Source organism: Musca autumnalis, unplaced genomic scaffold, assembly GCF_047663935.1.
Source record: "Musca autumnalis isolate F117 unplaced genomic scaffold, ASM4766393v1 scaffold_3, whole genome shotgun sequence".
Taxonomy (NCBI): domain Eukaryota; kingdom Metazoa; phylum Arthropoda; class Insecta; order Diptera; family Muscidae; genus Musca; species Musca autumnalis.
In genome coordinates this window covers 174,844,175-174,858,697 of record NW_027411866.1, presented here as the reverse complement: position 1 = coordinate 174,858,697, position 14,523 = coordinate 174,844,175, and the positions used below count along the sequence as shown (strand labels likewise).

General features: G+C 34.5%; 4 non-coding genes across 4 annotated transcripts; 3 read left to right on the top strand and 1 right to left on the bottom strand.

Annotated features, from left to right (window-relative positions):
• Nucleotides 1–3,047: 3,047 nt before the first annotated feature.
• TRNAV-AAC (transfer RNA valine (anticodon AAC)) lies at nt 3,048–3,120 on the bottom strand. Its single transcript has one exon. It is a non-coding gene; the product is annotated as a tRNA-Val (tRNA).
• Nucleotides 3,121–11,407: 8,287 nt separating this feature from the next.
• TRNAV-AAC (transfer RNA valine (anticodon AAC)) lies at nt 11,408–11,480 on the top strand. The gene has a single exon. It is a non-coding gene; the product is annotated as a tRNA-Val (tRNA).
• A 281-nt stretch (nt 11,481–11,761) lies between these two features.
• TRNAV-AAC (transfer RNA valine (anticodon AAC)) lies at nt 11,762–11,834 on the top strand. Its single transcript has one exon. It is a non-coding gene; the product is annotated as a tRNA-Val (tRNA).
• A 350-nt stretch (nt 11,835–12,184) lies between these two features.
• Nucleotides 12,185–12,257, top strand: TRNAA-AGC (transfer RNA alanine (anticodon AGC)). The gene has a single exon. It is a non-coding gene; the product is annotated as a tRNA-Ala (tRNA).
• The last annotated feature ends 2,266 nt before the right edge of the window (nt 12,258–14,523 follow it).

Below are 14,523 nucleotides of genomic sequence, written 5' to 3'. Positions count from 1 at the left end.
GCCAATAACTTCATAAACGAAAAAAACTAGAAATAGCAAAGAATATCACCTTCAATACTCCTTAGCCAAGCTAAGAAAAACTAAAATTGTTTTCCATAAAGAAGATAAAATGTTCATGACAACCAACAAAAAGGGACAAATAGAAAAACTATGAAACTTTAGTGGAACCTTGGGACCTACTAAACATTTTTGCCAACTTCTGCAACGACAACGACCATTTGCACTATCATGACCATTATGAGTTTGCTTTAATGCGTTTCACAAATTTCTAATGTTCTTAGCGAACTGTGAAGGAATGTACATACTTTCAAAAAGGGACCTGTACTCTACATGTGTATGTACATGAAGTTTTACAAGTGCTATCGTATTTATCTCTTTTGAAAATGGAACAAAAGTGACCCTAAAGGATACATAATATTCCCATAACCTTTTGGAGAAGATATGTTTGAACTACATACATATATGTAAGGATACTTTAACACAATCTATAAGATTATGGGAAAGTTTCTTCTTCTAGATATGTAGTATACCTTTGCATATGTTAACTGGTGTCAAATGGAAAAACACACGGGCACACGAATGAATTTGGTAAAGAAAGTTAATTGTTATTGACTAACCTCAGCTGTCGTCATATTGAATGTTATGTTAAAGTTAAATATGGCAAATATTTTTGAGCCCATACAATTTGGTGGCAAATAAAATCATTTTATTTTAAAATTGGAGTTCTAGTCAGCCGATCTTGAAGATGTTTTAACAATTAGTGCAAGCTTAATAATTAGAAAAGTTATGTGTATGGAGATAGTAACGTTAGCTGAAAGAACGCATGCGAGCTTCTGCCTCAGTGTGTTTACATATTTTACTAGTTATAGTAAACTTTAGACATATGTAGGTTTAACTCCTACAACTTTTATTGTACAAAATACGCATTAGTCGATATAATTAAAATGCATACCTATTTTTATTGCAGTTCAATACGTGATTTGATTGAAAACTTTTTATGTAATTGTTATACAACGCACAACGCTCCAATAAAAAACAAAAACAAATTTTAACAGCGACTTTGTAAGTTTTTTTATCAGGGGATGTAGCTCAGATGATAGAGCGCTCGCTTAGCATGTGAGAGGTACGGGGATCGATGCCCCGCATCTCCAGGAAATCCTTTTGTTCGTAAGTACATTGACTATATTACCTGTACATTGTGGATACGTATTTTTCCTATCCCTGCAAACATTTTCTATCACGTGAGGGCAATTCGTCTCCAGGAAGATCAACGAAATAGCGGAAGAGCGCGCCTAAACATCTTTCGCATATTATCAACCAAATGACTTTAGGCTAAAGTAAGTGTTTATTCAAAGCGAATCGCTACCACGAGTAGAAGACGAATCATATGGAAGATCTTTAGAACAAAGGAAATCTAAAGGAAATCTCTCTTGCATTCTTCTTTGTGTATTTATTTTTTTTGTCGTAGAGTTTTACCCCTTTTTTCTTTTTTGATTTGTTCAGGGCAATCATGAATATTTCCCTAGGAATTTTCCGCACGGAAAATAATTTTAAAAAGTGAAATTCTTTTAAACCCTTGAAAACTATTTACTAGAATCACTTAATTACGAAATATTTCCGCCGAATCGACAAAAATACGAGTATTCCCTTTTTGGACACAAATATGGAAATTAAAAATTGCGAAATTGGGGAAAGAGAACAACAATTCCGCACGGAATTTTTATTCATGATTGGCCTGTAGTGCGATTCTCTAACTAATTTTTTGAGTTACCGACAATTGTCGGTAAAATTAAAATGCTTATAATTTCGGTAATTACCGATGTTTTTCGGTAAGTTAGCGACGAACAAAAAGTAGTCGTAAAGTTCTACCGATAGTAAGAGTGTTGTCAACTTTTATTTGAACTTTTCATTCATAATTTTGCGTATTAATTTTACCGATTTTTGTCGGTAACTCGAATGATGTTGTCGGATACTTGAAATCACAACCAACGCTGTTAAAACTCTCGTCGTAATGATCATATCATTGCATGCCAAAGCATTAGTGGAAATTACATGCCAAAGCATTGGCGAAAATGACATGTCAAACCATTGGTGTAAATAACATGCTTTGGATCCAAAAATTAATAGCGTCTTTTGGGGTTCACGCTCATATAAAATTCATCGATGAAGATGCTAAAAAGATGACATGCCAGATCACTTGCACCCATTATTGAATGGCATCTTTGGCATCGAACATTTTGCTAGGATTTTATGTGACATTTCCCTGAAAACATTTGGAAGATGGTTGGACGATTTTTTGATCTCAATATTCCGGCGATCTTTTAGCGAATTTTTATAAAAAATTCACCAACGCGTTTAATTTGCCATTCGTTGACGATTCTCTAAAATTATTGTTTATTTTGAGTCGCTACGACGAATCTTATGCTATTGTTTCGCTGTTGTTTGATTTGGTTCCATATAATTCTCATATACACATTCTACATAACTTGATATAAATGGCACGTATAATATTATGAGTACATATTGACAAACAAAACACATGTGCGGGTTTTGCCAAGTGAAATGAATGGAATGGAACCAGTATAAAACCACTACAACACAATAAGGAGGAATAATTAAATATTATAACAAATCAGAAAAGAAAATAAAAAGGGTAAAATCAAAGACAACAAATGAAAGAAACAAAAAACAAAGAATATGATTCGTCAGCGAATCTTGGTCGCGATTCGCTTTGCATAAACACTTACTTTAGGTTGGGAAATTCGCGGAAGATTTTTAGGCGATATCGCCTGCGACTAATAATTGATCTTTTAGGAGAATCGCTAATTATTCTTACGCGATAGGAAATGTTTGCAGGGTTTATATCAAAGTTATGTAGAAAGTGTATATGAGAATTCTATACAAAATAATCAAAAATTTCAGTAACAATCGCGTGATCAGGATTCGGAAGAATGTTTTATTATTCGCCTGTACTACCAACAGCGAAACATAATACAAATTCGCAGAAAGGTGAATGTGAGCCGTTTATAGTTATTCGGCATAAAGTATGTTTCCGCCCGGGATTGAACCGGGGGCCTTCCGCGTGTTAGGCGGATGTGATAACCACTACACCACGGAAACTTATATGGAAATATGTTGATGCAAATTTTTATACCCTCCACCATAGTATGGAGGGTATATTAAGTTTGTCATTCCGTTTGTAACACATCGAACTAATCATTTGCGACCCTATAAAGTATATATATTCTTGATCAGGATAAAATTCTAAGACGATCTAGCTATGTCCGTCTGTCCGTCTGTCCGTCTGTTGTAATCACTCTAGCGTCCGCAATAATTGAGATAGAGTGCTGAAATTTTGCACCCGAGGGTCTTTTTTCCGTAGGCAGGTCAAGTTCGAAGATGGGCTATATCGGTCCACTCTTTGGTAAAGCCCCCATATAACGGTACCTCCGGATTTGAGGTATTTTGACGTTCTTCACCACATTTGCAGACCGAATTAGCTATAATTTGGCACTTAGGGTTCCTAGTGATCAACAAACTTATATCCCAAAGGATATGGGCATAGGCCCATGTTTTGGTATAGCCCCCATATATCGGTACCTCCCGATTTTCGGTATTTTGAGAATTTTAGCTACAATTTTTAACCGAACTAGCTGTAATTTGCCATTTGAGGTTCTCAGTGGTCGCATAATATCTCCACGAAACATCGTCAACATAGGTCCATGTTTTGGTATAGCCCCCATATAACGGTACCTCCCGATTTTCGGTATTTTGAGAATTTTAGCCACAATTTGTGACCGAACTATCTGCAATTTGACATTTGAGGTTCTCAGTGGTCATGAAACATCTCCACCAAACATCGTCATCATAGGTCATGTTTTGGTATGGCCCCCTTATAACCGTACCTCCCGATTTTCGGTATTTTGAGCATTTTAGTTACAATTTTTAACCGAATTAGCTGTAATTTGACACTTGAGGTTCTCAGTGGTCATGAAACATCTCCACGAAACATCGTCAACATAGGTCCATGTTTTGGTATAGCCCCCATATATCGGTACCTCCCGATTTTCGGTATTTTGAGAATTTTAGCTACAATTTTTAACCGATCTAGCTGTAATTTGCCATTTGAGGTTCTCAGTGGTTATGAAACATCTCCACCAAACATCGTCAACATAGGTCCATGTTTTGGTATAGCCCCCATATAACCGTATCTCCCGATTTTCGGTATTTTGAGAATTTTAGCTGCAATTTTTAACCGAACTAGCTGTAATTTGACATTTGAAGTTCTCAGTGGTCATAAAACATCTCAAAAAGAACATCGTCCACATAGTTCCATGTTTTGGTATAGCCCCATATAACGGTATCTCCCGATGTTCGGTATTTTGAGAATTTTAGCTGCAATTTTTGACCGAACTAGCTGTAATGCTCGGTATTTTGAGAATTTTAGCTACAATTTTGTCTATTCAAAAATAATCGTCAATATAGATCCATATTTTGGAATATCCCCCATATAACAGTACCTCCCGATTTTCGGTATTTTGAGAATTTTAGCTGCAATTTTTAACCGAACTAGCTGTAATTTGACATCTAAAGTTCTCAGTGGTCATAAAACATCTCAAAAGGAATATCGTCCACATAGGTCCATGTTTTGGTATAGCCCCCATATAACGGTATCTCCCGATTTTCGGAATTTTGAGAATTTTAGCTGCAATTTTTAACCGTACTAGCTGTAATGATCGGTATTTTGAGAATTTTAGCTACAATTTTGTCTATTCAAAAAATAATCGTCAATATAGAGCTATGTTTTGGTATATCCCCATTATAACAGTACCTCCCGATTTTCGGGAATTTTCAGTGGTCACGAAATTTCTTCACTAAAATTCGTCAACATGGGTCCATTTTTGAGGGTCTACATTGTTTTGATGAAACTACCCTCAATTTGAATCTTGAAGTTCCCTGCAGCTATAAAACTTTTCCGCCAAAAAATTTAAAGATAGGTTGACTCTTTGATATTGCCCCGTTGGTGGTACCTTTCACCTAGCTGAACACATTTTTTTAGATTAGATTAGATAACACTGTGCAACAAAATGGAGGTGAAAGTCTGGGGCACGGAAAATTCCTCTTCGGGAAAAAAGACCTTGGTGAGTATATTATGAACCCCGAAGGACAGATCCGCCGTGAGTCGAACTTCCGCGTTATGGCGTGATGAAATTTTTGTTATAGACCCTGTGAGCCATCAGGAATTAGCGTTATATCTTTGTTCACTGTTGCTTAAGTGCTCTACAAAAACAACAAACAAAGATATAATGCTAATTCATGATGGCTTACAGGGTCTCTTGCCAAAACTTCATCACGCCATAACGCGGAAATTCGACTCACGGTGCATCTGTCCTTCGGGGTTTTTCTGTCACCAAGGGCTTTCATCTCCAAAGGAATTATCTCTGCCCCAACATTTGTGTTCACAGTGTAATTTAAGCAATAGTGGGAGGCAGTAGGATTCTATCCATTGTCGAAAAGTTGTTCCACCTTAAATTGTGAAAGGACCCTAATTATTCCATTTTATTTAAGACTATTTTATGGTGGAGGGTATAAAAAGTTCGGCCCGGCCGAACTTAACGACTTTTTACTTGTTTTATTTATTCTTTTTATTTGCAAACTATTCAGCAAAATTTAATAATTACTATAATATAACAGAATTGTGGATTTAACAATAAATACATATTACAATTTTAATTTCAGATTATATATCACTGTGCAACATTTTCAAGGTAACTTTGTGCAAACAATTTCAAATGTGGGTTTTATGAAAGTACAGACGCAATAGACAAAAACCCTCTTTGGATTTTGTTTTGTCTGATCGGGTTCGGATTTTATGGCCCTATCTAAACATGGCTAAATATTGACTTTTTAAAGAAAATCGGGGCTATATGTTTGAAACCAATACGAATCTTTCCATGACATCCGCAGCAAACTTGTAGATAAGAACAAGAATGATGTATTTGGAAACAAAATGAACACGAATAACCTCATTTATTGCCTGAAATTCTATAATATATCTAAAATTTCTGTGATTTGTATATATTTCGCAGCGTATCTCCATAACCGTCAAATTTTTCTTAATGTTATCTTTGGGGAAAATGCTCGCTGGAATGTAATACACAACTCTTCAGAACATATCATCGTTGTAAAATTACTCTATCGCTTTGTTTCTATCATATTTTCAACGACAGTTTGATAAATATATCAACAATACATTGAAATTTAAATATGAGAGAAAACAGCCTGTGTGAACGTTGTTTGAAATATGTTTTGTAGAAGGTATGATATGAAATACCGCCTAAACAACATGAAATAAGTGTTTTACAGTTTCAGAATGTTCTGAAGAATTGCTGAGGACATTATGTGGAAAATTTTTGTTAAAGGCTACTTGGTTTGTTAAAGGCTAGTTTGGCAGTTACTGACCATAATTCCAGAAATTATGTAATCTTTCCTATATTTTATCAATTTTGATGCGCTTTATGCGTTTTTTCGTAGTCCGTCTGTCTGACAAATAAGTTTCGCTACTTTAGGACTACAATATTGCTGAAGACCGCAAAGCAAAATTCTTACTAGTTTCTGAGATAAATAAATGATGATAAATAAAACACCATACTATTATACGCAACCCTGCTTTTTTGTCATAAACTACCGAAAAATGCTACTGTTTTATGTTGTTGTTGTATGATAGAGAAAAACAAAAATACTTAAACAATGAGAAAAGTAAAATAAATGGTTAAAATAACTTGCAAAAATTATGTTTTTTGTTTTTGAATTAAGTCAAATCAGTTGACAAACATTTGTGTTGTGTAATTCCTGTTCTAATTAAAACCCTGCCAGGGCCAGGGCGATGAAAACAGTCGCGGCGATAGTCGCAGAAGTCACCCTGAAGTGACCTCCGTTGTGAAGAAATGAACCACGCCGGTGTGTCGTCTTGGAAGTCACTCCAGCGACACTTCTAGAAGATCATTTCCGCGATAGTTTTAGAAATTAAAAAAAATATTTTTTTCTATTTATTATACCCTATACCACAATGTGGAAAAGGGTATTATAAGTTTGTTTTGGTAAAAATTCATGTAACACCGCGAAATATTCGTCGGAGACCCCCAATGTGGTATACCAATCTTCATATCTCGACGAGATAAAGCGATTTTGAGATGTGTGTCTGTCCGTCCGTCCGTCCGTCCGTCTGTCCATTATAAATTGTAAACACGCTCCAGGCCGCAATTATGGACCGATCGTCACGAAATTTTGTGTGGAGGTCGGGTTCAGATCAGAATAGATCCCTATTCTTATTGGTGATGATCGTTAAATATTTAGCGGATGAAATGGACCAAAAACATAATATTTATCCAATTTTGTAGCGGCTCTGTAGGTCTCAATAATAGTCCGATCAACGCGTAATTTTAAATAAGGTAAGAGTATATGACAAAGAAGAAGCTTGCAACTTGAGATGGCGTCGGATAATATTTAGAGGGTTAAATGAACCAAAACTTTTGTGTGAAAATTGTGAAAATTTTTAATATACAGCTTATATCTTAATTCCTGGAAGTGACATTCCGGACAAGTGAGATAAACTTGAAAGTGGATTGCTTGACCTTTCAATTGATGCCAATTATGTTGGTGGGCATGATCAGATAACAGAGTTACAGCCTAATATATTCCGTTATTTGTTTGTAGTGTAATAATAAACTCGCTAGAAGTCGCAATTATACATCAATAGTCACGAAATTTTGCACCGGGTAAGAGTATGGGTCGAAAAAGATGCCTACAATTTTGAATGATGATCTGATATTCTTTAGCGGGTCAAATGGACCATTACAGTTGTATGAAAAATATAAAAATTTAAATTTTGGTCGATATTTTAATTCCTTGAGGACATATACATATATTTCGCAAAGTAGCCTACATATGGGAAAAAACTACTGACCTTTCCTCTGATGTAAATTGCAATAAAGTGTTTGCTAGATAACGGGCCTAATGCCTAATATATAATGGGTTCTGTGTAGAGAACCACATTTTTATCCCATGCTACATTGTCCCTCCAAAAGTTTATGTAACACCACGAAATATTCGTCATATCTCGACGATATAAAGCGATTTAGCGATGTGCGTCCGTCCATTAAAAATTGCAAACAAGCTTAAGGCCGCAATTATGGACCGATTGTAACGAATTTTTTAAGGAGGTTGGGTTCGGGCCAGAATAGAAATGATTAGTTTTTGGTGATGATCGTGAAATGTTCAGGGGATGAAATGGACCAAAAACAAAATTTTAACCAATTTTGTAGCGGCTCTGTAGGTCAAAATAATAACCCGCAAAATTTTAAACAAAGTTTGAGTTTATGATGAAGAAGAAGCGTACAAATCAACGTGAAGATCAGATAATACTTAGCGAATTCAATGGACTGAAACTTTTGTGTGAAATTGGTAAAAATTTCAATAACGTAGCGGTTAAACAACGGAAGTAGTAGTACTACATAAGTGGGTTTCATTACATTTTAGTTTGTGTGAACTAAATTTTCCTTTCCTGCTACAAAAATGTCGATAACTTTTTGATTTTGGTCATAAGTACATTACATCTCTGATATTTGATAATTAAATTTTCACAATCATTGAAAAGAAATTCCGTGGAGAGCGATGGTTCAGGGATAGTGGTATAGGGTATCCCATGGTCGGCTCTGTCCGACTATAGACTTTTCTTACTTGTTTTTATTTGATTTTTTTTTTTAATTTTTTGTTGTTTATTTTTTTTATTTTTCTTCTCTTTTAGAAAAATTATTCTTTGCAATTTCCGCCTACATTACTTTTGTCATTTTAAAATGTGATGTTTTGTTGCCTGACTTGGCAAGCGAAACCGGACCTTCTGAGTGCAAAGCGAGTATGCTTACCACTGCCCCACCGCCTCATATAATCATCAGATAGAAAATGTTCTATATTTGTTCAAATGTGTTAAATCATTAAATAAATGTAAACAATCGCCTTGGAAGTCACTCCGAAGTGTCGGCATACGCGATAAAACGTAATCACAATAAGGCTATAGAAATTGTTTGTGTAATTCACCAACGATCTTCCTTGGCGTGTCTCCGGAGTGACCTCTTAAGCGAGCAGGGCAGGGAACCCTGCCAGCAATTGGAAGTGAGTTTCGCACTCCCTCGCCTAAGAGGTCACTCCGGAGACACGCCAAGGAAGATCGTTGGTGAATTTCACAAACAATTTCTATAGCCTTATTGTGATTACGTTTTATCGCGTATGCCGACACTTCGGGGTGACTTCTGAGTGACTTCCAAGACAATTGTTTACATTTATTTATTGATTCAACACATTTGAACACATATAGAAAATTTTTTTATCTGCTGATTATGTGAGACGGTGGTGCAGTGGTAAGCATACTCGCTTTGCACTTTTAAGGTCCGGGTTCGCTTCCCAAGTCAGGCAACAAAACATCACATTTTTAAAATGACAAAATTAATGTAGGCGGAATTTGCAAAGTATAATTTTTCTCTAAAAGGGAAGAGAAATAAAAAATAAATAAAAATAAAAAAAAAAAATAAAAATTAAAAAAATAAAAGAATTTAAATAAAAATAAATATGAAAAAAATAAAGAAAATATATTTTTTAATTTCTAGAACTATAGCGGAAATGATCTTCAAGAAGTGTCGCTGGAGTGACTTCCAGGACGACACGCCGGCGTGGTTCATTTCTTCACAACGGAGGTCACTTCAGCTTCTGCGACTATCGCCGCGACTGTTTTCATCGCCCAGGGCGACACGCCTAAGTCACTTCCGCGATAGTTTTTGCTTGCAGGGAATTATCGTGTCTGTGTGATTGTGTGCGTGTGTATATGTAAACAAATTACGCAAAAAGCAAATGTAAATAAACTTCATTTGTTTCTAGGATTTCGTAAAACCAAATCAGGTGTCCCATGATTTTCTCTGAATCAAAACTGATGATCTGGTATAACATTTATATTATTATTAGATTTATATATATGTATATTTTTCGAACAGTTTAGAAAATATGGACAATAAACTTATCGGCCTATACGATGAAAACAGGGTTTCCTGATTTAGGTATCATAATTATTTTAGCACATTTCCATTGCACTGGAAGATGGGACAGCCTCATAATAGAATTATAAATTATTGTTAGGAACACCAAACTCTTCTTTGGAAGCAATCTTATAGCTTTGTGATCAATTAAGTCAGACCCTGGTGTTTTTTCTTTAGATTTTCAATTTCCTTACAAACTTCACTAAACGTAAAATGTTTAATAGGGCGACTCATTTGGCATGGAACATCCAAAAAACCGGAAATTAACTTATTTTGTTGTGGACTACATAAATCAAAAGGCGTAAAGGAATTCTCCAAGTGGTCTTTAAACGCTTCAGCTTAATCCCTGTTTGATCTACACCAATTTCCATTTGAACGTTTAATAGGCACATTTTTTTTAGGTCTCTTAAGATATTTTGTTGTTATCTATAAACTGTACTCGTTACTTTCATCTGGGCTTAAATTGATGTTAAAAATTATGTCCAAAATTTAAATAAATAATTAAAATAATAATTGAAATTGCATTGTATGGTATCGTAAACGTTTCTCGTGTTATAAATTTAACACTTAATATTAAATAACGAATCATTTATACGAGTTTTTTATTAAGGAAAAAGTCCACAAGTTTCTGCACCTTCCCATACAACTACACTACAGAATTCGATTTGTACAAACTATTTTTGAAATTTGACGTGTTACGATTACCACATTAGTGTTTTATACCCTACACCACTAAGTCTCGAAGAGGCGTTAGAAGGGTAGCGCTTTCCACAGAAATGTTCACCGAAATGTAATTTTAGTAATTTTGTAATTTTGTGCCAGTAATATTTACATAAAATGGAAGGATTGTCGGGAATCTAACACCGAATATTTCTAAAATAGTACAAGAAAGGAAAAAATATTGGCGTTGGGGTATTCTATTAGATTACCGCCCGACGTAAGCTTTTTCAAAACCCCAACACACAAGTCTCTAAAAACATCTTTCGCCCCTCTTTCAAAATATGTCGATTTTTATACAACTTATTTTTTGTATTGTACGATGGTGTTTTATTTATATTGTGTTCTTGTCCATAATCTGCAATAGTTCGTTTTTTTGTTTTCTCATATATGAATACACGCGAGCGGGCTTGATATGTTTTCCAACGTGTGCTTACACAGCCGACGGGTATTGAACCGACGACCTTCAAATTGTTAGTCTTCTGAGTGACCATCGCACCACGTAGATGCTTTAGAACTTATTAACAAATTATAGAATATAAAGTTAATGTTAATCCTTATAAATATGCTAATTTTAAACACATTTATTAATGGAAAACTCAACTGTTTCCGTGGTGTAGTGGTTATCACATCCGCCTAACACGCGGAAGGCCCCCGGTTCAATCCCGGGCGGAAACATTTCTGCTTTTTTCCTATTGTTTTTTCTCTCTTAATTTTATATTAAAAATAGAACAACAGTTTTGAAAGAAAAGTCATGTATCCAAGGTTTTTAATCATTTATAAAACAGGTAAATTTATACTTCATTAAATGATATCTAAATTTAAAATGCCCTTTACTACGAAAAATACAAAATTGTCCAAGCAAAATCAACTTTAAAAATGTATTTTGTTGCATTCAATCGAGTGTATATATACATATATGGCGATATTTTGGGGACATCCAAATTATTTCATTGTAAGTTTCCGTGGTGTAGTGGTTATCACATCCGCCTAACACGCGGAAGGCCCCCGGTTCAATCCCGGGCGGAAACATGCTTTATGCTGCAATAAATAAAACTTTTTCGGCTTAGCATAAATTATTTATTGGACAGAGAAGCAACTAAGGATTAGTTAAATAGTAAACGTTATGTGTGCATATAACAAATTTTTTGATATTGTCACCGTATAACACTACAACTCTATTTTTTCATGCCCCTAGTATACGAAGAAGCACAAAACTTAACGTAACACGTCCAATTTATGTACCTTTGATCAAGTTTTAAAGAATAAAGCATATGGAAAACGGTGGTAATCGGATAATGTGAAAGGATAAAATGTTTATGTTTAATTTTGTTTATTTTTTATTTATTTTATTATACAAGTTAACATTGTCTGGTTATTAAGGGGATGTAGCTCAGATGGTAGAGCGCTCGCTTAGCATGTGAGAGGTACGGGGATCGATGCCCCGCATCTCCAAATACGTTTTTTTTAACGATAGACAATAATATTTGTATTTCATAAACTCCACTTAAGGTTAGTTCAGACGAACCATCAATGTCGTATGTCCTGTTGCTTATTTTATTCATACGATATCCTTTATGTTTGCCAAAGTCCATACGACTTTTAGTTTTTGCGTTCACAGCAACAAACACTATTTCGCATTTAATTTCACATTTTGCATTTTCTTTGTTGTTTTTTATTGTTTTCTTCCAACAATTTATTTCTCAACTACATGCGAAAATACATAACCGAATGGTTATGAAAAATTAAATATGAGTTAGCACATCAATGTCATAGAAACAAATTTTTAGGGTCACACGATGTGTACAACATTTGATGGCTCGTGTGAACTACACTTTTTTTTTCGTGTATTTTTATTGTGGAATATTAACATACTTATTTACAATAATATAATAGTTATATATTTAAGAGATCAATTAATTACAATTTTTCAACTTAAGCATTACATTTGTTTATGTACATTTATTAAGTTTTAAGAGATATAATAACTTGGGAGAAAATAGAAAAACACTTCAGTGGCATTATTTCAACCCTTGTAGTAATAATAGAGTAATATCACATTATATTACCTTCATTTACAAACAAAATGTAACATATTCGCAAAGCGAAAACAACAACTACGTCCTACTCTTGATCTTATGTTTACAGGTTGTAAATAATTTGTTCATTAACAAATCTTTAACATAGTTTTATACATTTTTTAATAACAACACATTTCTCAAAATTGTGGAAGATTGTTTGCTCAGATCAATCTTCTGTGATTCCCAACGGCGCACAGTGGTTCAGAATCGTTTTTTTTTCCTGGTCAAAACCAGGGTTTCGGAGTCGAGGTATTTTCAGCTCGACTCCGACTCCAGTCCATATTTTTTCACGACTCCGGCTCCGACTCCGTGCCGACTCCGAGGGTAAATTCCAATACCACTAAAAGTTAATAAAACGTGCACAAATTTTTAACTTTTTCCTATATTTGATCCCATATAGGCTAATTTGTTGGTTTTTCCTAAAATATTCTTTAGAAAACATTCGTTGGAATACACTGTGCAGCATTTTCAAGGTAATTTTGTGCAAACAATTTCAAATGCGGTTTTTATGAAAGTTCAGACGCAATAGACAAAAACCCTCTTTGGGTTTTGTTTTGTTTGATCGGGTTCGGATTTTATGGCCCTATCTAAACATGGCTAAATATTGACTTTTTAAAGAAAATCGGAGCTATATCTTTGAAACCAATACGAATCTTTCCATGACATCCGCAGCAAACTTGTAGATAAGAACAAGAAGATGTATTTGGAAACATAATGAACATGAATAACCTCATTTATTGCATCAAATTTTATAATATATCTCAAATTTCCGTGATTTGTGTATATTTCGCAGCGTAACTCCAAAATCGTCAAATTTTTCTTAATGTTGTCTTTGGGAAAAATATTCGCTGGAATGTAATACACAACTCTTCAGTACATATCATTGTTGTAAAATTCCTCTATCGCGTTGTTTCTATAATATTTTTCAACGACAATTTGATAAATATATCAACAATACTTTAAAATTTTAAATATGACAATACACAGCCTGTGTGAACGTTGCTTCAAATATGTTTTGTAGAAAGTATGATATGAAATACCGGCTAAACAACATGAAATAAGCGTTTTACAGTTTCAGAATGTTCTAAAGAATTGCTGAGGACATTATTTGGAAAATTTTTGCGAAAGGCTACTTGGTTCAACTCTCAATAGTTTGGCAGTTATTGACCATAATTTCAGAAATTATGTAATCTTTCCTATATTTTATGAATTTTGATGCGCTATATGCGGTTTTTCGTAGTTCGTCTGTTTGACATATAAGTTCTACTACTTTAGGACTACAATATTGCTGAAGACCGCAAAGCAAAATTCTTATTAGTTTCGGAGATAAAGTACGGATCAATTGAAAAAAGTGTAGTTTTAGCCCGGTATAGATGTGGCCATAAAATCCCAACCCGATCTAAAAACACGAAACCCAACTAGGGGTTTTGCAGTCTTAATATGTACTTTCAGAAAATGCTCACTATAAGTTGTTTGCATTTTCAGTGTTGCACAGTGATATAAAAAAATATTTTTGTGGGCTTATCAAGGACAACAAAGGTTAGTCCTTCATCGACCGATTGTGTAAAAAATATTAGATTTTACGAAAATAATGGAAAGAAAGATTCAAATTTTAAATTTTTGGCTTAGAACTGAAGTTT